Source organism: Podarcis raffonei, chromosome 17 (genome assembly GCF_027172205.1).
Source record: "Podarcis raffonei isolate rPodRaf1 chromosome 17, rPodRaf1.pri, whole genome shotgun sequence".
Lineage (NCBI taxonomy): Eukaryota > Metazoa > Chordata > Lepidosauria > Squamata > Lacertidae > Podarcis > Podarcis raffonei.
In genome coordinates, this window is record NC_070618.1 from 19,945,098 (window position 1) to 19,965,630 (window position 20,533).

General features: G+C 41.1%; 1 protein-coding gene across 40 annotated transcripts in view; it reads left to right on the forward strand.

The window, feature by feature from the left end:
• The window catches only part of PTPRD (protein tyrosine phosphatase receptor type D), a 1,152,007-nt gene that overhangs the window by 291,482 nt on the left and 839,992 nt on the right, over nt 1-20,533 (forward strand). For all 40 annotated transcript variants that reach the window (XM_053371570.1, XM_053371569.1, XM_053371568.1 and 37 more), the window contains one exon: nt 17,495-17,602. The gene's annotated coding sequence lies outside the window, so the exon portion shown is untranslated. The remainder of the gene's footprint in view (nt 1-17,494; nt 17,603-20,533) is intronic.

Here is a 20,533-nt window from a genome sequence, read left to right on the forward strand (position 1 = left end):
GTCGTTGGAAACCTGTTTCTGCCAGCACCCAGACCTGTTCTTCCAGAGTTCCTGACCTTGCCCGGCTCCTCGCTTTGGACCCCGCTTCGCCCTTGGTGGACAGTCTCCAGGCCCTCGACCCAGGACCGGTCTCTGACCATGTCTCACGGTAACCTCTCCCCAGGACCAGCACAACCAGACTGCACAACAGTAATGGAATAAAATCAGACCAAATCTTTATTGACAGCAGCAGGCAGGGCAAGGGCTGGCATTGCATTGGGTCCCAGAATCAGCTCATCATTCCACAAGCCCCATGTTGATGAAATGAATCCGCTCCAAACCTGTATGATGGGAGTCGGCCAGTGTTGAACCTTGCTATGGTGCAAGCCAAGCAAGTCTCACTGGGGGACCACGGTGCAGATTCCAATCAGGCGGATCCAGAACCAACACTTGGGTTTGCCGTGGTCAATCCTCCTATCAAACTCCTTATGGGGGTTCCCCTTCACTATGTTGATCCTGCCCAATGCCATTTCCACCCTCATACAAACAATGTTCTTCCATCTAACAAAACAAAGTCATAATTTCACTGAGGGAAAGGCAAAAAAATAATAATTCCCAACCAAGTGCCTATCAGGCCCTGTCAACCAGTGACACAAAATTGCTCAGTGAAGGCTCTAACCTGAGGACCAGTGGGTGGGAAGCTCTCAAAGCAAAATGGCTGTGAGATCCAGGGAAAGCAGCCTTATATAGGCTTTCCCCTCCCCTCTTCAGCAAGGGCTCATGGGACAACTTTTTCCCAGGAGCCTATCACACAGAGAAGATACTGGGCAAAACCTTGCCCAGTATTTTGTTGTGATCCATGGGCCACAGCACTGCTGTGAAAAGGCTTCCCGTGCTTATTGGTACAGAACGCGGCTTATAATGGTAAAATCTGGACAGCAAATAATATTCTGTAATTAAAAGAAAGAACGGAAGGAGGCTTCCAAAGACAGATGATTATTGTTGTCTGCTGTTGACATCTCTTGTAAGAAATAAGTGATGACATATTTACAATGAAAATGCTGTTATTGCAAATGTGTCAGGTTAATGTTACTCTAGAGTTAGCTTGTGGTATTTTGTTATCCATTACAGAAAATAACACTTCTGTTGTGAAATTATAAACAAAAAGCGTTTGGTGGACCAGTTTTCATCTTTAAGTTAGCAGTTGTTACACTGAAGAAAAATCTTATGTAGGAAATAGCTGTTCCATGCATTATTAATACAGGTCATTAAGTGTACATGAAAAGTAAAATGTAAGTTAGGAGCAATTAGATAAAAATTGGTGTAGTTTTAGCACATTTTAAATTTTGGATGTTATTTTTAGCCACTTAGGATAAAAAATAGATATTTATTTAATTATGCACAAATGTTAGAAATATTTTGCAGTGGAGAGAACCTTATTTGTTTCCTTATAGCCTGTTGTCCGTCTGGTTTATCCAAAGCAAGCAAAATTCAACACAACTTCGCAAATCCATACTGACGTGGGAGTGTAATAAGGTCATTCATCCTTTTCCATGGAGTTTCCACTCCTGAAGGAAGAGGGTAGAGGTGATGTCACAAGTGTATTCTTCTGCAGTGGCTGTCCGAGTTAGGGGTGGGTGGCACTGCTTTGTGGTGGTTCTGGTCTGACGTGGATGGTCATTTCAAGAGAGTGATGTTTCGGGAGTGCTCTTTGGCCCCATGGAGCCTTCAGTGTGGGGTTTAATACCTCAAGGAGCGCCTCTCCCCATGTAAACCAACCTGGACCCTGCAATCATAATCTGAGGCCCCTCTTCATCTGCCTCCTCCACAAGAGGTCTGGAAGGTGGCAACACGAGAAGAGGCCCTTTCCGCAGTGGCTCCCCTTTGTGGAATGCTCTCCCCAGGGAGGCTTGCCAGGCACCTGAATTACATAATTTTAGGCACCAGGCAAAACAGTCCTCTTCCCAGACCTTTGGCTAATTGAACAATCTATGGTCTTTCAAACTGTGTGATGGTGGTGGAGGGAGTATAATTGTTTTTGTTTCTTACAATATTATGCAATTTTTGTTTTTTATATGGTAAACCTCTATGTGATCCTTGGATGAAGGCCAGGATAGAATTAACTAACTAGCTAACAAACTAACATTCCATGGGTTCTGAAGGGATATTTTCTTAAATAGTTGTTTTCAAAACCTCACCTGCCAGTACTATCTAGGTTATTTGGCTAATTGGTTTGTAGTTCCTCCAAGTGGTTATATTTTAATAAATATAGACATCATCCCATTGTTTTTCTCATGAGGCTTCTTTCTGGGTGTGGAGGCAAAATTAATCTTCTCTGCTTAGCATGTTCATTCAAACAAATGGAATTCAATATGGGGAAAACCTCCATGTGCGTTGCTTGAAGTATCAGCCGGTCCTTAGTATAAAGTATAAAAGCATTGGGTTGTCTTTATAGAGCTTTAAATTAAGGACAAGAAAAGAAATCTAGACTATCGTTCTTAGATCACCATTCTTTAGTTAATGGCTTATTATTATTCACAATCAAGATTTAGCATTCATTGAATCCTTCATTGCTGACAATCTGGATTCTTGCTCAGCAGCAAGTTTAATAGAATGCCGTTTCAAATGAAGGACATCTTAGGATGCACTTGATGCTTTTGGCAACACTTGATGAGTGTGTTTTTGGCAACATGTGTAGGGTACATGAAAAGAAAAACAGTTGATGAATATGGTAATCAGTAGACTGGTAGGCAAACCTTTGTTGCCATTAGTGTTTTGCCTCAACTAAATACAATTAAAAATTCCCTAAACCTGCCAGTGTCTTCAGTTCCTTAGGATTTTCTGCTGACTTCCTTTCTGAAATTCATCCAAGCAGAAATCTCTGTGGCAAACTGTATTTGCATGAATGTTTTTCAGAGATTCATCAAAGAGAAACTCACCTCAAATTATTTTACCTGTCTGTGTTGGACATAGGATGTAAAGAGGGCTGTTGTGTAGAAGTGAGAATTTTTCTAACCACTACATGACAAGTAGCAGTTGTAGAAATTTCTTCTTATACACACCTACTATAGTTTAAAGATTTAATTGCTTAGCCAAAAGCACTACCAGGGTCAATTGCAGTTTCAGGAGGATTTTTGTAAGATAAATGGTACAGCAGGAAATGGTTCAGCTGAAGGAAGCAGTCTCAACACAAACTAAAAATGGAGCCTTTCCCCCTCAATGTGGCTCCCTGTACCCAATAATCAGCTTATCATAAATTAATAGGTATGGCCTTTAAAGGCCTGCACACATAGCACCAATAAACTTATTTGGTTATGAAAACACTTCTTCAAATGAGATTTTTGTTATTGCACTTATTAGTTGCTTTTCAAAATGAAAAGTAAACTCAAAGCAAAAGGGACGCGGGTGGTGCTGTGGTCCAAACTACAGAGCCTAGGGCTTGCCACTCAGAAGGTCAGCAGTTTGAATCCCCACAACGGGGTGAGCTCCCGTTGTTCGGTCCCTGCTCCTGCCAACCTAGCAGTTCAAAAGCATGTCAAAGTGCAAGTAGATAAATAGGTACTGCTCCAACAGGAAGGTAAACGGTGTTTCCATGCGCTGCTCTGGTTCGCCGAAAGCAGCTTAGTCATGCTGGTCACTTGACTCGGAAGCTGTCTGTGGACAAACGCCGGCTCCCTCGGCCTATAGAGCAAGATGAGCGCGCAACCCTAGAGTCGTCCACGACTGGACCTAACGGTCAGGGGTACCTTTACCTTTACCTTTAAACTCAAAGCAGCTTACAATATAAATAAAATCCCATGCAAAAAAACAAACAAAAAACAAGCAAAACACAACAACACCCAAAGCCATTCATAAACATAAATGGAATAGTTTGTCCATCTTTGGTCCCCACACTGCTCTCAACTCTCACTTGTAGCTCCTAGAAGCTGCCAGCATGTGTCAGTGGCCACACCCTGGGAACGGCTTAGACTGACTGGCTAAACCAGGTGAAGGTAGAAAGGTGGTGCCTCTGCAATGGTGGAGAGGCATCACCACAATCAGTCCCGATTTCAGGCAAGATCACACCAATTTTGGGTGAGATCTTGCCCCAAATTGCATGTGATCTTGTGAGCTCTGGGAAATCTTGCCCAAAATCAGCACCGGTGGTGGTGGGACAGCTGGGGCACCCATGGTCTTGCTGCCTGTGGGGCTTGTTCTGTCCAAGGCAGCCACCTCACCTTGCCTAATGGTGGGGCCAGCTCTGATGAATCTAAATTAGTCACATCCATTAACTTCAGTGGGTCTGCTCTTGAGTTGGACTAGTGTATTGCATATGCATCTTGCAGAAACTGAATCCTAGAGCCTCAAAGTACAAACTGTATGAATGGGTCCATTTTTATTTTTATTTTTAACTCTGGAGAGAAAATGCTAATTAAAAGCATTAAACGTTTCGGTTTGACAGGCTGTTGTTTTCCCCTGTGATCTGTTTTTTTTAAAAAAATGTTATGGTAAGTTGTTTGTGTGAATTTGTCCTTTGTGTTGAGAACACAAATTACTGGCTATGGAAGCTTCTTCTGCTGACACATTTTCCTTTACTTATCTGCACAGATGACAAAGTGCTCATTGTCATCAGATGAATGATCTGTCTTTTGAGACAAATCTGTTGTCAGAGATATAAAAAAAAACTTGAATGTAAAAGATTTCTTTCTTTAAAAAAAAAAACTTTGGTGAAAAGTAAATTTAAAAAATGGGGAAGATTTTTGCCTCAGAAAGCATGAACACATCTGTTTAAATGTATGTAGCAGCTGTGCGGAATAACAGGCCAAGTTTTTAGAACGTTTTTGCATGGATTGTTTAATTATCATTGATTTGGCTCTTGATTGTAGTACTGATGATTGAACCTGGCAGTTAAAGGAAACCTGCACCATTGGAAGCTATCACAGATACTGACTTTTAGAGGTGATTTATAACAGACAAAATGAACGCTCACTCATTTGGGACTCTACATGTGCATTTCTTATAAGCTGTGAAATATAGATTCCTAAATGCAGAATATCACAGTCTCCAAATGTAAAAGCTGAAATGTCACAAATAGTCACACAGCAATGCTGTTTTGCAGAGACTTTCTGCTTAGGTAATCACAGAGCAAGTGCTGACAACACTGATATTCAAGAATAGAGCTGTTCTGTGTTACAGTAAATCGAATCTCACAATACGTACTTGCCTCTGGGCTTAACTGTTGCGTATTAGAGCTATGTCTTAGGTAACACAAAACCCAGCCTTCTGTGTTGAACATTATGTTCTTAAAACATGCCATTGCTGAACACATTATATTTTATATATAATAAAGAGATCAAAATGATTTTCCCCAAAAGCAATTTAAATGCATCTCTGCTTGTTAAGTACAGTTCAAATCTGCTTCATTGCATAAAACTGGAAGAATCAAATATTCCTCTGGGCTCTAGTCTCAAACCACTTTATATTCAACAAAAAGGGATTTATTCCATTTTTTTATATCATAAATCAGGATTAGCATGCAATTTCTTTTTTCCTCCCTCCTATCAAAGTCTAGCAGTATTCCTCTATGCATACAGAAGGTTGTACAATTAAATTATAGGCCATAATTTAGAAATGTGGGAGGATACAATTTCTAAACCATCCCTTTCCCACCCCCCATCTATTTCTTGAATCAGTTTGTGCAGCAAGGCAGCTTGCAGAGCAAATAATTTGTAAGCAAAGACGTATTGTGTGCTGTGGTCCCCAAGCCGTTCCGCAAATAAATCACACTTCACACAGAAATTTTGTTTAAGGTTTTTTGGCATAATTTTGGCCACAACTTTATTAAAATACAAAATGTGAGTGGTTGCTTAGGCATCAGTTGCGACTATCTGCCCCCGCCCAGGGACAGAACGGACATCTGCAAGCCTGTGAAGTCAGTAAGGGAAAACATTTTGGGGAGAGAATGGAGCTGGGTACCAGACCCTCACCTCTCCCCAAATGCTCCCAGGGGCTCTTGCGTGGCCCTAGCCCCCTTGACAGGGGTGCAGACAAAAGCATGGTGAGCCCCTGGTTTCCTTTAATGGAATACCCTTGCAGCAGCAGCAGCATTGGAGGGGCAGGCACAGCCAATCCATACCCCTCGACCAACCAATTTTAACCAATGCTTAACCGCAACCTTACAAGTTGTGACAATTTGCAAAAACCAAATGGCCCCAGCCAATCAGCCAAATGGACAAAATTCCTACCAGGCCCCTGCCCCCAAAGCAGATGACCCCATGACAGGCATAGCAAGGTCAAACGCGAACAAACCCTAAACTTAGGGAGGGTGGGCAGGTGACCTGATGCGCGCAGCGAAAAGAGGAAGCTCAATGCTGCGCGCAGGAAATGTATAGCCTCTAGGTTGTCAATCAAAATTGGCAACATCGAAATCTCCCCAACAATTCCAGAGAGCCCAATCACACACACCCAGCAACAGAGGGATGACTTGCAAGACCCCACCGCACCACGTGCTCTCCATGAAGGAGAACACACTTTCTCTTAAATAACTCAAAACTATAAATTCAGCTTCATTCATCTCAGTATGTCAGGCTTTGACAATTTTCATAGAAGCCATCTGTGTAAGGTGATCAGTGGTAGCTTCTAATAGAGGGAAAATAAATCTCTATGCTTTTTAATTCTAGTGATCAGATAATTTCTTGCCTAAATGTCACTTATGGTGGAATCAGCCTCTGTTCCTAGCCAAGTTTTATATTTGTTAGCTACTGGCATGTTTAATTGCCTTTCTTTAAGAGAAGGGAGTCAGAAGTCCTTGTAGTTCACTGATAAGAGCATATTGTTTGCAACCAGAAGGTCCCAGCTTCAGTCTGGGAGTTCCATGACATAGCGGATGGGCCCTTTTGCCTTCTCCCCAATGTTCAAAGTGTTAGGATATTTCCGTTCCACCTTAAAAGGGAGCAGGATGTTTGTGTCACAGCCTGTGTATTTCCTGTCTCACAGGATGTTTCTGTTGTGTTGTTGCTTTCGTTTCCTTCTTGTTGCCTAAGCATACCGATGCAGGCGGTCATGTTTTTCTTTGTTCTGATCAATGCTGAATAAACTTGGAAAAATGCTCTCCTGCTGTGCATCTTTCGCTGTGTGAATTCTGCTGATAGAGTGTGCACCAGCCTAAGAATGTGGCAATCTATTTCTGAGGCTTCGTGTCGCTAATTGCTGATATTGCCTGTCTACGGGAGGTCGATGGATCGTCCGGCAGCCGGCTTGGGGGCTATGATGGACTTTGCCTCCCTGGCAGTATCCCAACACAAAGGGGGAAGAAGAGGCCAAGAGCAGAGCAGAACATGGCATGGCTTCAGTGGATTCCTGCCACTGCACAGGGGAAGGAGAGTCGAAGCAGCACCTCCACCAGGGATGGTGACAGGAGGAGCTGCTGGCCATTGTAGCTACATTGCTGCCACGTTCGGCTCTGCCCATGGCTCTTCCTCCCTAATGTCCCACGTGGCATCATCTGAGCAAGACCCTCGTTCTTCCTTGGAAGTTGGCACCTCTGACTCAATCCCTAGCATTACTGGTTTGAGGGATCAGGCCAGCAGGTGATGGGAAAGCTCCCTCTGGGATCCATTGCCAAGCAGTGCAGCCAATCCCAGGCTGACCAGGTGGACAAATAGTTTGACCCCAGGTATAAAGCAGCTTCTCAGAAAAGAAAGTGTACTTTAATAACCTCATCTGCTGAAGACAGTAGAGAATATAAACATATGACAGACATTTTGTACATTTTATGTTATTTTGCCGTTTCTTTTCCATCACCGACTCTTTCAGAGATCACAAAAAGGATTGTGTCCTAGGATGATCTTCAGTCCGATTACTTGTTTTAATATTGTTCACAATTCCCTTGGCAGTAAGGCCCTAGGGAGATTATTCTGTCTGGTGATGTGCCTCACCAAGGATTAGCTAGGGATTCAGCAGGGGGTTGTTCCATACATTTTGCTAAGAATTTTATAAATTCCTTTTAAATCTCAAAACTCATTCTGGCCAGGGGTCATAACCCTCTCATCTTTAGATATTCATTTCTTCCATAATCAAAATCCAGTGTTTTCTCCTAAAGCCAACTGACTGAATCATTTGCTGGGTACCACAGAGTAAAATCCCACTATGTCCTCTCTTGCCATCCCATAATATTGACTGACATCTCCAAAGTGTAACATCAGCATTTCCAACAAAACACATAAAACACTACATAGAAGTGATCCGCCACTATAACCACATTCAAATAATATTTTCTCTTTTGGTCAGTGCCCAAGCAGCATTTCACAAGGTAGAAACTGGCAAGAGGGGTCCTTTTCCTTACTCCCACCATTCCATGAAAGGCCCTTTCTGTTTTGAAAAACTGGAGGATTGGTGGGTATCCTATAGCTTCTTGAGCTCTCTTTTCTTCAGCTCCTAACATTTCTGGGTGCTTGGTCTGTAGATGTGGAGGTATGACATATATTACAGTAATAATCCAGAAGTGACAAACAGCCGTTAGACACTGTTTCTTGTTCTTGAAATCTCATGACAGTTCTTACATGCACTCTGGAGATGAGAGTCCTAGCTTATTTACTCCCCCATTTTCAGGGCATGTAAATCATATTAGCAACACTGGCTCCTACTATCCTTGGTAGAGATGTACATTGGACTTCTTGAGCATCATTTCAACGATGGAAAGGCGGCATACAAATAAAATGATGATGATGACAGAGTGCTGCTGGCTGCCCTTGAGGTGTGTTTACTCCTCAAAAGGCCTGTTCTGGATAAAACGGACTATAAAGGTAAAGGGACCCCTGACCATTAGGTCCAGTCGTGACCGACTCTGGGGTTGTGGCGCTCATCTCGCTTTATTGGCCAAGGGAGCCAGCGTACAGTTTCCGGGTCATGTGGCCAGCATGACTAAGCCACTTCTGGCGAACCAGAGCAGCGCACGGAAATTGTGTTTACCTTCCCACCAGAGCGGTACCTATTTATCTATACTCTGGTTTCTCTTCAGATCGTACCTATTTATCTACTTTGACATGCTTTCGAACTGCTAGGTTGGCAGGAGCTGCGACCGAGCAACGGGAGCTCACCCCATCTCAGGGATTCGAACCGCTGACCTTCTGATCAGCAACTCCTAATAACAATTGCAGTCTACTCAGCAACCCCCCTTTATTGACCACTCGGAAACTAAAGCATCTACCTAGAATGATGAATTGGAAATGACTTTTCCAGGGGGGAAACAACAACAACAACATTGCAGCAAAGTCTTCAGAAGAAGAAAGCAAACTACCTGCCACCAAATGCTTAACTCATTCAAAACAAGCCACTTCTTATCCTTTCTACCACTAGCTTAGCATGGACCACGCTCAAATTATGTTTCCTAGACCTTTCGAACCTCCTGCTCCTAATTTATTGCTATAGTGGCAGAATGCAATTCAGATGACTCAGCCTTGATGCAGTCTTATAATTCGAGTAAAATACAACGGCTTGAAATGAATAAGTGTTAGTTTTATCTTCTGGCAAGACGGTGTTTCAATTTGTGGGTAGCTGTTCTCTCTCTGGATTCTGTCAGGTAGGGTGGGTTAGAAATCTGGATAAAACACTAAATATCTATTATTTCAAGGCAAAGTGTTGCAATACTCCAAATGAAATATTTGACTTTGTGCTTCTTCCTTTTCTCTCGCATTTCCTTGTATTTTTTCCACCGCTTGGCAAGGATTTGCCTTTGCCTCACTTTGCTGCACTATCTGTGACAGGCTCTGTTGCTTCCTCTGTATGAATCTGGCCCCAGGGCTGCAGGTTAAGGTTGTTAAGGGACTTGCTGGATCTGCTTTTTTCTTTCTTCTCTTCATAAGTAATTATGAGCAATTTGCTCACTGTTATGAGCGTAATAAAAGATTCTGTGCCAGCCTAGGATGAAATAAAATTACATTTTATTGTAGTAGCTGTCTGCACACTTTTCTCGGGTCTACAGTGGTTTCCTTGCCATATGCACGCATTTTCATGTTGGAAATTAGAATAATTTATTTTAAGCCTGACTATGAGGTGAATGCCCAGCGCCTTATTAGTGACTTGAGCATGCAGCTGTAGGATGTGAAGCTGTGCATCACTAAGCAGAACATGAATTATTTGTTCTGAAAACAAAATGCACTACCAAATTATTACTGTGTGTTTTATTACTTTCTGCCAATTTTTATTACTTTCTGCCAATTTCACAGAATATTCAGTCACGCCGTTCCATATTCTGAACCGATAGTATGGCTCAAACAAGTTAACGGGTATTAATCAGGTGTACATATGAAATTAAAAGTCCAGTCTTATGCATATTTTCATGGAAGTAAGGCCAAATGAGTTTAATGCATTTTAATTTGAAGTAACTGCATATCTACCTAGCTATCTATTTTGTAAATGGCTTCCATCAAGGATGAATTCAGGCTAGCTGCTTTTACATGATTCACTGTTCGTAACCATGCAATGAGGCAGACCAGAGTCATGAGTTGCCATTCTCCAACAGTTTGCCTCCCAGTTTTCTTTTTCTGATTGTATTTGTGCAAAATTTTGCATCACATTAAAAAATAACAAAATTAAATATCATGGTTTTTGCTTTCTTGGCCATTATTTTGTCCCTTTGCCAATTGTTCTTTTCTTTTTTTCTTTTTTTGCAGTGTGGTGCCTGTTTGCCATAAACATTTGCTTAATTCATTTTATTGGAGGTGAAATATGGTGACTTCACAATCTTGTATCGTGGTTCTCCTATTTTTACCATTTTATATCAGACACAGTTACGTGCACTGGGAAACATCAGTGCCGTGACAAAAATTAAGCATTATCGTCAGTAAAAAAGAGAGAGAGAGAGAGAGAGAGAGAGAGAGAGAGAGAATGAAACAAACAAACAAATGAAAAACCCAAATACTGGGAGAATGATGTGCAAATGAATGCATAAAGAATGTATATTAGGTTTTTCCCAAATGAGGAGAACAAGAGACCATTCCACTGCAGCAGTGAAAGATACACATGATTGTCTGCTTATTTCACAGTCTATGGGACTCAATTCTTCATACATTGCTCTAGACCAGGTATCTGGAACCTGTAGCTTTTCAGATGTTGTTGGACACCAGCTCCCATCAGGCTCAGCCAATGTGACCAGGCATCAGGATAATAGGAGCTGAAGTCCATCACTATCTGGAGAGGGATAGGTTATTCATACCTCCCCTATTCCAAGTACCGTATTGGCCTGAATATAAGCCACATTTCCCCCCCAAATTCCTACCACAAAAAGTTAAATTGCGGCTTAAATTCGCAACCTTACAAAAATTGACTTTTACGCACCAACCATTTTAGTTTTTCAGTTTCCTGAATTTTAAAGGTGCAGCTTATATTTGGGTGCGGCTTATATTCGGGCCAATACTGTAAATAAAGAATGACCGCTTATTTACTTACAACATTATCCTAACTCTCCTCCTCCACCCCTGTCTACCTTGGAATCTCTTTCATATTCTGGGCAAGGGTCACCAGTTGATCACTACGTGAAACATCACATCTATTTCTATGATATGCACACATTCCCAATAAACTTGTGTTTAGTTTGAAAGATATGGTAGTACAGAGTTTACGGCCCTGCCAACTGAAGTATTTTAACATTTGCTGGGCTCAAATAGGGACTATTTTAATTACTTTGTGAGCCGTTGAAAAGGGCTTTCATCCTCAAAGCAGTGTTGATATGCAACATGCACTTCTTGTTGTTTAGTAGTTCAGTCGTGTCCGACTCTTCGTGACCCCATGGACCAGAGCACGCCAGGCACTCCTGTCTTCCACTGCCTCCCGCAGTTTGGTCAGACTCATGTTGGTACCTTCAAGAACACTGTCAAACCATCTTGTCCTCTGTTGTCCCCTTCTCCTTGTGCCCTCAATCTTTCCCAACATCAGGGAGTCTTCTCTTCTCATGAGGTGGCCAAAGTATTGGAGCCTCGGCTTCAGGATGTGTCCTTCCAGTGAGCACTCAGGGCTGATTTCCTTCAGAATGGAGAGGTTTGATCTTTTTGCGGTCCATGGGACTCTCAAGAGTCTCCTCCAGCACTATAATTCAAAAGCATCAATTCTTCAGCGATCAGCCTTCATTATGGTCCAGCTCTCACTTCCATACATCACTACTTATAACATGCACTTATTATACACAAAAAGTTATTGAGTGTAATTCCTACACTCTGTTGCGCAATAGTAATAGAGTGGAATAGCAGATGCAGAAGATCTTGTGGTTCTGGGGCTGGGCTTCCTTTATTCACTGTGGGGAAAGCCTCCATGCAGTACAGTTGAGGAATGCTGTGTGTTATGCCTCCCCCCCCTTTTTTTTTTTGGAGCATGAAAGTGTGAGATTGCCCACGGTGACTCATTCGTCTGGCATCTTGAAATTTGTGGGAGTGAACCCAAGGAAAAAGTGTGGGGAGGGAAAAGGTGTTAGAAAGGCTTTTGAGAAGCAGGCAAGAGCAGAGCTTTTCTCTACCAGAGCAGCTGTTGCACCACAAGATAGTTCAGGTTATAAATTCTACATATAGGATATTAAAATGCTTCTACAGTTGAAAGAATGAACTGTATATTAAAGCTTCATCACCTAACACTTTGAGGAATGAAAATCATCAACAGAACATTCATGAAAGATCCCAGGAGCTCATTTTTTGCTTTCTCATTTAGCTTTTCTTCATAGGAGGCTATTTAAAGTGTCATTTTATAAGTTTTGCTAAATGGATTAAAGGCAAATGAGCTCAAGGGAAACATTTTACTTGAATTGCTACCAATCTTTATTATTAAATAGGGGATGATGTGCAGTGTAAAGTCAGCATTTATGCTTTCTTTTCCTTTTAATCATTAAATCTAACGTAATAAGGCAGTGCTGAAAAATGCATGTAATGGTCTGTATCAAACTAAGTTCTACTCAGAGTCTACTCAGAGTAGACTCATTGCAATTAATGAGCACAAATCAGTCATGCATATTAATTTCCATGGATCTTCTCTGAGTATGACTAATATTGGATTTAACCCATTCCTTCCCTTCTCCATTTTTTGAATTAATACTGAAATATTTTCTGAAATTATGCATGTTAAAGTTTTGGCTTGCAACAATTTTATATAAGTTTCTTGCTAGAATTACAATAAGCAATATTTGGCTCTCACATTTTTATTTTTAAACTTTCATTCAAATGTGCAACAAATAGAATTTCCCCATCATTTCCTTCTGCTTTTGTAAGACAATTATTCATGAGCAAACCTAGAAGTCTTGCATGTTGACTTAAGTCTGTATCCCAAAATAATTTTTCATACGAGAAGGTCATGTGGCTCTATTATAACAAAAATAAATTTACATAAGTAATCCAAAACTCCAAATCTTAATATCCACCCCTCCCCCTTTCTGCAGTTACTTATTTTATATCTTTTACCACTGCATATCTAATTCAAATCTATTTACTGGTTATCCTTTATATTCTGTTTAGGTTAGTCTCACTGCACATTTTTATGTCAGTCCTGCTAATGATTTCAGCTGTTGACACTAATTCTTATGTATAATCTATAAATTTTCCCCATTTGGTATTAAGACATCTCTCTCCGTGGTTTCTTAATCTTCTGGAAAGTTTTGCCATTTCTGCATAATCCATTGGTTTTTGTTGTTAACCTTCCTTCATTGGAACCCCTTCTTCTTTCCATTTCTGGGCATATATAATTCGAGCACCCATGGTAGTATACGTAAATAGTTTTTTCTCCTCTTTAGGTACCTTTGAACCAATAATTCATAAGACAAAAGCTTCTGTGTTTTTTTTTAATTAAAAGTTATTTTCATGTGGCTATTTTGACAATGGGAATTGTCATGCCAATGTAAATTTTGATCTCAACATGAATCAGGATACTGAGTCTTTTGAGGTCTGTGTGCATTGTTCGAATCTGTTTATAGGACATTATTCAAGACAGCAATAATTAGCAAATTTGTTGCAGCTCCTAGTTGTTCTCTATTTCCACATCTTTCTAACCTCAGAAATATAGGCATATTAGCATTCATTGGAAGAAAGAGATCTCAGGCATAGTTCATTCTTCAAGACAAGCACCACTCCAGACATCTACCGTAACTCTGTGTCATTTTCCCAGGTAGTTAAATACTACTTGGAAGGTCATAGCCTTGTCAAATCTGTAGGGACTTTTTGACCAATGATTCGTTATTATGCTTCAGTGACTAGACATATATCACTGACCATTCTGCTTATCTGACCTTGTTACCACCTATGATTCCCTTAGCAAGCTGTACACATACTGAATGCCAACTGCTAAAAATAAGAATCTTTTAAATACCCTTATCCTTTTTCAGTGCATGACATTTTCTTTCTGTCTTCCTAATTCCTAAAGTCCTCCATTTGAATTTGTAAGAAGTTTCACAATAAGTTGGTTATATTTTATGATAACCGAGAACCTGATGATGAGGTGCTTAAGTAGTTTTTATTTAAACCACAGCAATATCTTGGTAAGGTCTGTTGTATATGTCAATATAAATGGATGTGTATTTAATTTTTATGATTACATACTCCTTCCTTTTATGCTTGGGGACAGATTGGTCTATTAGTGTCCATTCCGAATCTATAAACTTTAGCTCAGCTTCCCAAGTTCATTAACTTGAGCTGGCAGCTGGGTTAGTACAAGCAGAAGCAGGCAGGTGTTAAGGTGTGGCTTGACACTTTTGCATTTACATAGAAAAGTGTGTAATTGTGGGGAGAGTGCATTGCAGAGTGGTCTTCATATCTGCTGAAGGAGCATCTCCACCCCCATCGTTCAGCCCAGACACTGAGATCCAGCACCGAGGGCCTTCTGAGAAGTGAGGTTACAGGGAACCAGGAAGAGGGCCTTCTTGGTGGTGGCATCCGTGGAACACCCTCCCACCAGATGTCAAAGGAAAAATCAACTACCAGACTTTTAGGAGACATCTGAAGGCAGCCCTGTTTAGGGAGGCTTTTCATATCTGAAGGACTATTGTATTTTAATATTTTGTTGGAAGCCGCCCAGAGTGGCTGGGGAAACCCAGCCAGATGGGTGGGGTATAAATAATAAATTGTTGTTGTTGTTGTTGTTGTTGTTGTTGTTGTTGTTGTTGTTGTTGTTGTTGTTGTTATACCTAATATAAACCAAATCTATGGTTATACAGAGAATAAAATATCCATCTCTGACATGCATCAGCTAATATGCCATGAAAATCATGGCCACTAACCCTGGCTTGTTAGCAAATGCATGCCATATCTAAATCTTCTTACATTTCCCAAGTGTAGAAGATAAGCTTTGTTTGCCTGTTTTAATGTTTTACCTCTAAAATCTTAGATCACAGATTTGCCAAAGTCCTCTTCAAGGTTAGATGCTGTCCTTGTAGCTGTTAAGAGGTTGCAGTAGTATATCATGTGTTCGTCTACTATATATTTTATCAAGGAGTTGTTGTTGTTGTTTAGTCATTTAGTCGTGTCCGACTCTTCATGACCCATGGACCAGAGCACGCCAGGCACTCCTGTCTTCCACTGCCTCCCGCAGTTTAGTTAAACTCATGCTGGTAGCTTCGAGAACACTGTCCAACCTTCTCGTCCTCTGTCGCCCCCTTCTCCTTGTGCCCTCCATCTTTCCCAACATCAGGGTTTTTCCAGGGAGTCTTCTCTTCTCATGAGGTGGCTAAAGTATTGGCTTCAGGATCTGTCTTTCCAGTGAGCACTCAGGGCTGATTTCCTTAAGAATGGATAGGTTTGATCTTCTTGCAGTCCATGGAACTCTCAAGAGTCTCCTCCAGCACCATAATTCAAAAGCATCAATTCTTCGGCGATCAGCCTTCTTTATGGTCCAGCTCTCATTTCCATACATCACTAATCAAGGAGTTAGAGAACATATAATTTGTCCTCTTATTAGAACATTTCCTGGTTGATCCTTAGATACCCTTTTGAGTATCTTCCTCGATGGAACATATAAATATATTACCAAACAGGTGGCCATTTTCTAAATTGTTGTCATATCTCCCAGGCCTGCTGTGATGGTTAGTTGCTAGCTTGTCAGTGTCAGTAATTAATAATTGGTTCTACTGAGATTATGATTTTGTATTTCACGTTTTCTGCTTTGTTTCCTTGTCAATGGATCATAATAATGGTTGTGTATGATTGTATATAGCTGTCAGGGACGGGCAGAACACTGACCAGTTTGCACTGGTTTGGGGGAAGCGGGGGCTGGAGTCTGACTCAAGAGATGGGAGCAGTGGTTGGTGGGCCACTGCACCAGCCAGGAGACAAGAGATGGAGGCAGAGGAAGCTTCAGAGCTGGAGGATGGGTCAAGAGAGGCAGGTCAGGCAAGTGAAGGGCCACATGCTTCCCTCATTCTCTCTTGTTTCTGTCTCCCAGAAACAGGAGAGGATTGAAAAGAGATGAGCAGAGGAAGCTTCCAGACAGGTGTAGGCTCTGGCTGCATGTTTGCAGCCCACTGGAGGAAGGTACATAAACCGATGGAGGGGGAGTTTTGTCCCCTGTTGCTGCAACTGCTCCATAGAGCGGGAACCTGGGAACAACTGTCTAGAGACTAGATTAGTGTGCGTAGCTATAGTCATACCTTGGTTCTTAATCTGTTCCACATCAGACGTTAGGCTTCCAAAAAATGTTCAAAAACCAGAACACTTACTTCCAGGTTTTCGGCGTTCAGGAACCAAAACGTCCGAGTACCAAGGCGTTTGAGAACCAAGGTTCGACTGTATTCAGACGCAATTGTGATATCTTTGACAATAAAGAGTTAAGTATCTGCCATGCGCATTCCCTCGGCTGGGAAGCACCCTAGACAATAGCAGGTTGTTTTGAGGCAAATACAGCTTTTGGGACATTAGTGAAATAAGCAGAAGAGAAACTCTCAACAAGTTTTATGCCTGATTGCTTAATATTTTATTTATAACGAGTTGTAAAAACTTGTTTAAGGCTAATGTATGATCACAAAAAGTCTATTAAAGAAATACCCTCTGTGATGCTTTTTTTGGTGTAATTATAACCAGACGGTTGCAAAAATCAGTGATTAAAACATTTATCCAGCTTTCAACTAATATATTTTTGCAAATAGTAATACAAATGCTGCTTTTAAGCTTTCTGTCTGTAGCGCATATGCTTTCTAATTCAGTATAATAAAGAAATATCCCAGGGTTTTACATTTTGTACTCAGTTCAGGAATACTGTTCAGTTGTGTGATGCCTTAAATGAAACGTAATTAAGTTAATTAAGTTATGTTTGAACATAATTTAGCTTTACAATTGCAATTTTCTTGACATTTATAGTTAAATAAAATAAAAGGGATAAATGGTTTAATTCACTTCTATAGATAGCTATGTATTAATAATTCAGGAGTAACTCACATAGCGGAATACTATATGCATCAGTTCTTCGCAAGAGAGTTCAATGAACTCTTTAATGTGACAGTCAGAGATAACACAACGAGTGACTTATTGTGCTTGGGAGGCCATAAAAAGTGACTGACACCTCTCTTTTTTTCCAGGTGGGGATAAAAGGCAACTGATTTCCTGGCCTTTGACAATCTAGTTAAGTATCTGACTGACAGGATGTTGGCACCAGCTTTGGAGGAATCGATCAGCCTCAACTCAAGGTAGGGAAATTTCACACATGTGAAGCTGCATCTAAGACTTAATTTACAATGTTAATTAGTCTTCACAAGCACGATAGATGATAGATAGATAGATGATAGATAGATAGATAGATAGATAGATAGATAGATAGATAGATGATAGATAGATAGATGATAGATGCAAGCAAAATGGAGTCAGAGATTATTTTCAGAATGGCATCGTAAAAACCAAGATAACAAATCAAGATAACTATGTGCAGTTCAAAAAATCCTTCACATAAAATTTCAAAATTCACTATTTTAGTTTTCGAATGTCTCCGTTGCTGAACATTTCGCTTTTCAAACGCTGTGAACCCGGAAGTAAATGCTTCAGTTTTTGAACTTGCCTCGGAAGTTGAACATGCCATGCGGCTTCTGTATCGAGTGTTCCATATTGAGGCTTCCATACTGAGTTTTCGGTTTTGGAACTCCAACAGTCTTCTGGAACAGATTACGTTTGAAAACTGAGGTATCACTATATTTGGTTTTGGGGGACCCGAACATCCATGGCAAGGTGATTGGCTCTGGGTGGCTCAGGACTTCATGGCTGTCACATGGGGCTGTCCCAACATGCCACAACACGCACGGCAGGCCACACTATGGACCTTGTTTTCTCAATGGGGCAGGAAGAGAGTGTTCTGAAAGTGAGGAATATTGAAATCAGCTCCTTGTTGTGGTCAGATCACTGTTTCCCCTCAGCAGAAATACACAGCGACCCCAGCATGTACTCCCTCAGAGATTGCACTGTTGCCCAGAGTGCTCCCTCCTCCCTCCGGCATCTAACTTCCTAGCTTTCAGAACCCCACCGCCCACCCAGGCTGTCTACGGTGGCTGCTTATGGAATCCTTCTGTCTCTGTTTGGCTTTGTGCTCTGTGACATGGATAAAATGCCTGGTTCTAGGAGAAGGAGGAGGGTCTATCAGACTCTCTAGGGACATTGTGTTAACTGGCTGCAGTACTGTTTCAAATGCAACTGATTCCTGTCTCTGTTCAGGGCTAGTGTACCTGCTATCTCACTCTTGTTCTTCACTACCCATTATTTCCCAGCTCTTTTCTTCTTCTGGGGTGTGTCTTGTCTGCCACCACCACGAACCTGGGTCCATTCTCCCTTCATCCCTTCATCCACCCCCTAACTAGAAAGTTCTTGGGGTGGCAGTTTCCACCACTCCTCCCCATCAGCCCAGTCCCTGACACCACCCCAGGGAGCAAAGCCTAACCAGAGGAAGGTGAACAAACTGGACAAGGTAACATTCTGGGGTTCTAAAATTGACCACAACTTCATTGATTCCAGATGTAGGTGGGTATTGGCTTAGGCATTGGGTGGATATCCCTCTCAGCCTCCTGATGGAGGACTGAGGCATGAGAGGGCTGAGACTAGGATTTATGGGTTATCTGCAAGACACAGTGCCTAAGGAAGGATGGAAGGTTAGCATTCAAAACCAATGTAAGTCTAATTAAGCAGGAGGCAGGGGCATGGAGAGTTGTTATTTGGCTGGCTGTGGTCCTGAGGCAGGCACAGCTGGCTTTTATCAGCTGGGGACAAACCAGAGTGAAGTATACAAGTGTATACAAGCACTTATAATGTTTCTTAGCTATCTAGGTTGAGTTGAAAAGCTTGTCTGGGAGCTAGAGAATGTTCATAAGCCCCCCCTCCCCCAATCTCTTTAAAGCATGCTAGCTAGTAAAAGAAGATTATAGATATGCACACATCTAAATTTGTTTAATGAATCAAAAATTCAAAACGCAAATGCAGTAAGCACACAGCTGTCAGCAGCAAACAATATTTAATGTTTACATGTGTGTGTTTTTCTGTCGCTGCTCTGGAGTCCTATTTATCTAGTGATTGTGGTGTATGTTTAATCAGAAATATTTATTCATTGGTTTATTTTTAAAACAAAAACAAAAAAAAACTCCTAAAACTTTATGGTCTCTATATAAATGTGCTGAAGTAAACAAATCTAGGTTTATGCCTGTGCCAAATTAACTTGAGAAGTCTGGATTCTAAAATAAGAGCCAGCAGTTTTCAACCCTGTACCTTATCATCTTTATAGTTCTCTTGGACCTGTGAAGTAAAATCACAAAACGTATAATATGAGCTTTGCAGTGAATGTGATTTACTCTAAGCTAGGTCTTTCAGATGCTCTTGAAGAAGTTGGTCCTATTCTGCTACACTTGTCCTTAATTAGAATATATGTCCAGAATGCTGCATTCATGCCTTTAGATATCATACTTGCTTATAAATGTTTGTTTTATGCTTATTTAAAGCAGTAATTCATGGGCAATAAAATTAAAAGCTCCTAATTAAAAAAATTAGATCAAGTACCTTAATGAACACTTTGGTAGATTAATACCTACCTGCACATTTAAGCTGTGCAGTAAATGTGGCAAATAACATTTTAACAGGGTGAAAAATTAGTCTATTTTTTGTCTGTTTCCTTATATAATTTTTATTTTTGTGCGTTTGGCTGGAGGTAATGATGGAACCATGTCAATGCTAGTTCTGAGTTGCTCAGGTACTGTGTTGGGTGAAGTGGTGTGGTTAAGGATTCATCAATATGCATCTCTTCAGTACAGTGGTACCTCGGTTTCGAACGTAATCCATTCTGGAAGACCATTCGGGTTCTGAAACGTTCAAAAACTGAAGACTCAACAACTGACAGCTAGGCCTCAGGATCTTGCACTCAGAGGAAGCTGCATGGCATGTTCGACTTCCGAGGCGTGTTCAAAAACCGAAGCATTTCCTTCCGGGTTTACGGCGTTCGTAAACTGAAATGTTCGTCAACAGAAACGTTAGAAAACCGAAATACCACTGTATTTTAGTTATTGACGACATCCTGTTTCTGTGGTGTGTCTGTGGTGTCCATTTACCATTCCTAGGCTTACTTTATTGAACAGAACTGCTCATTTATAGTA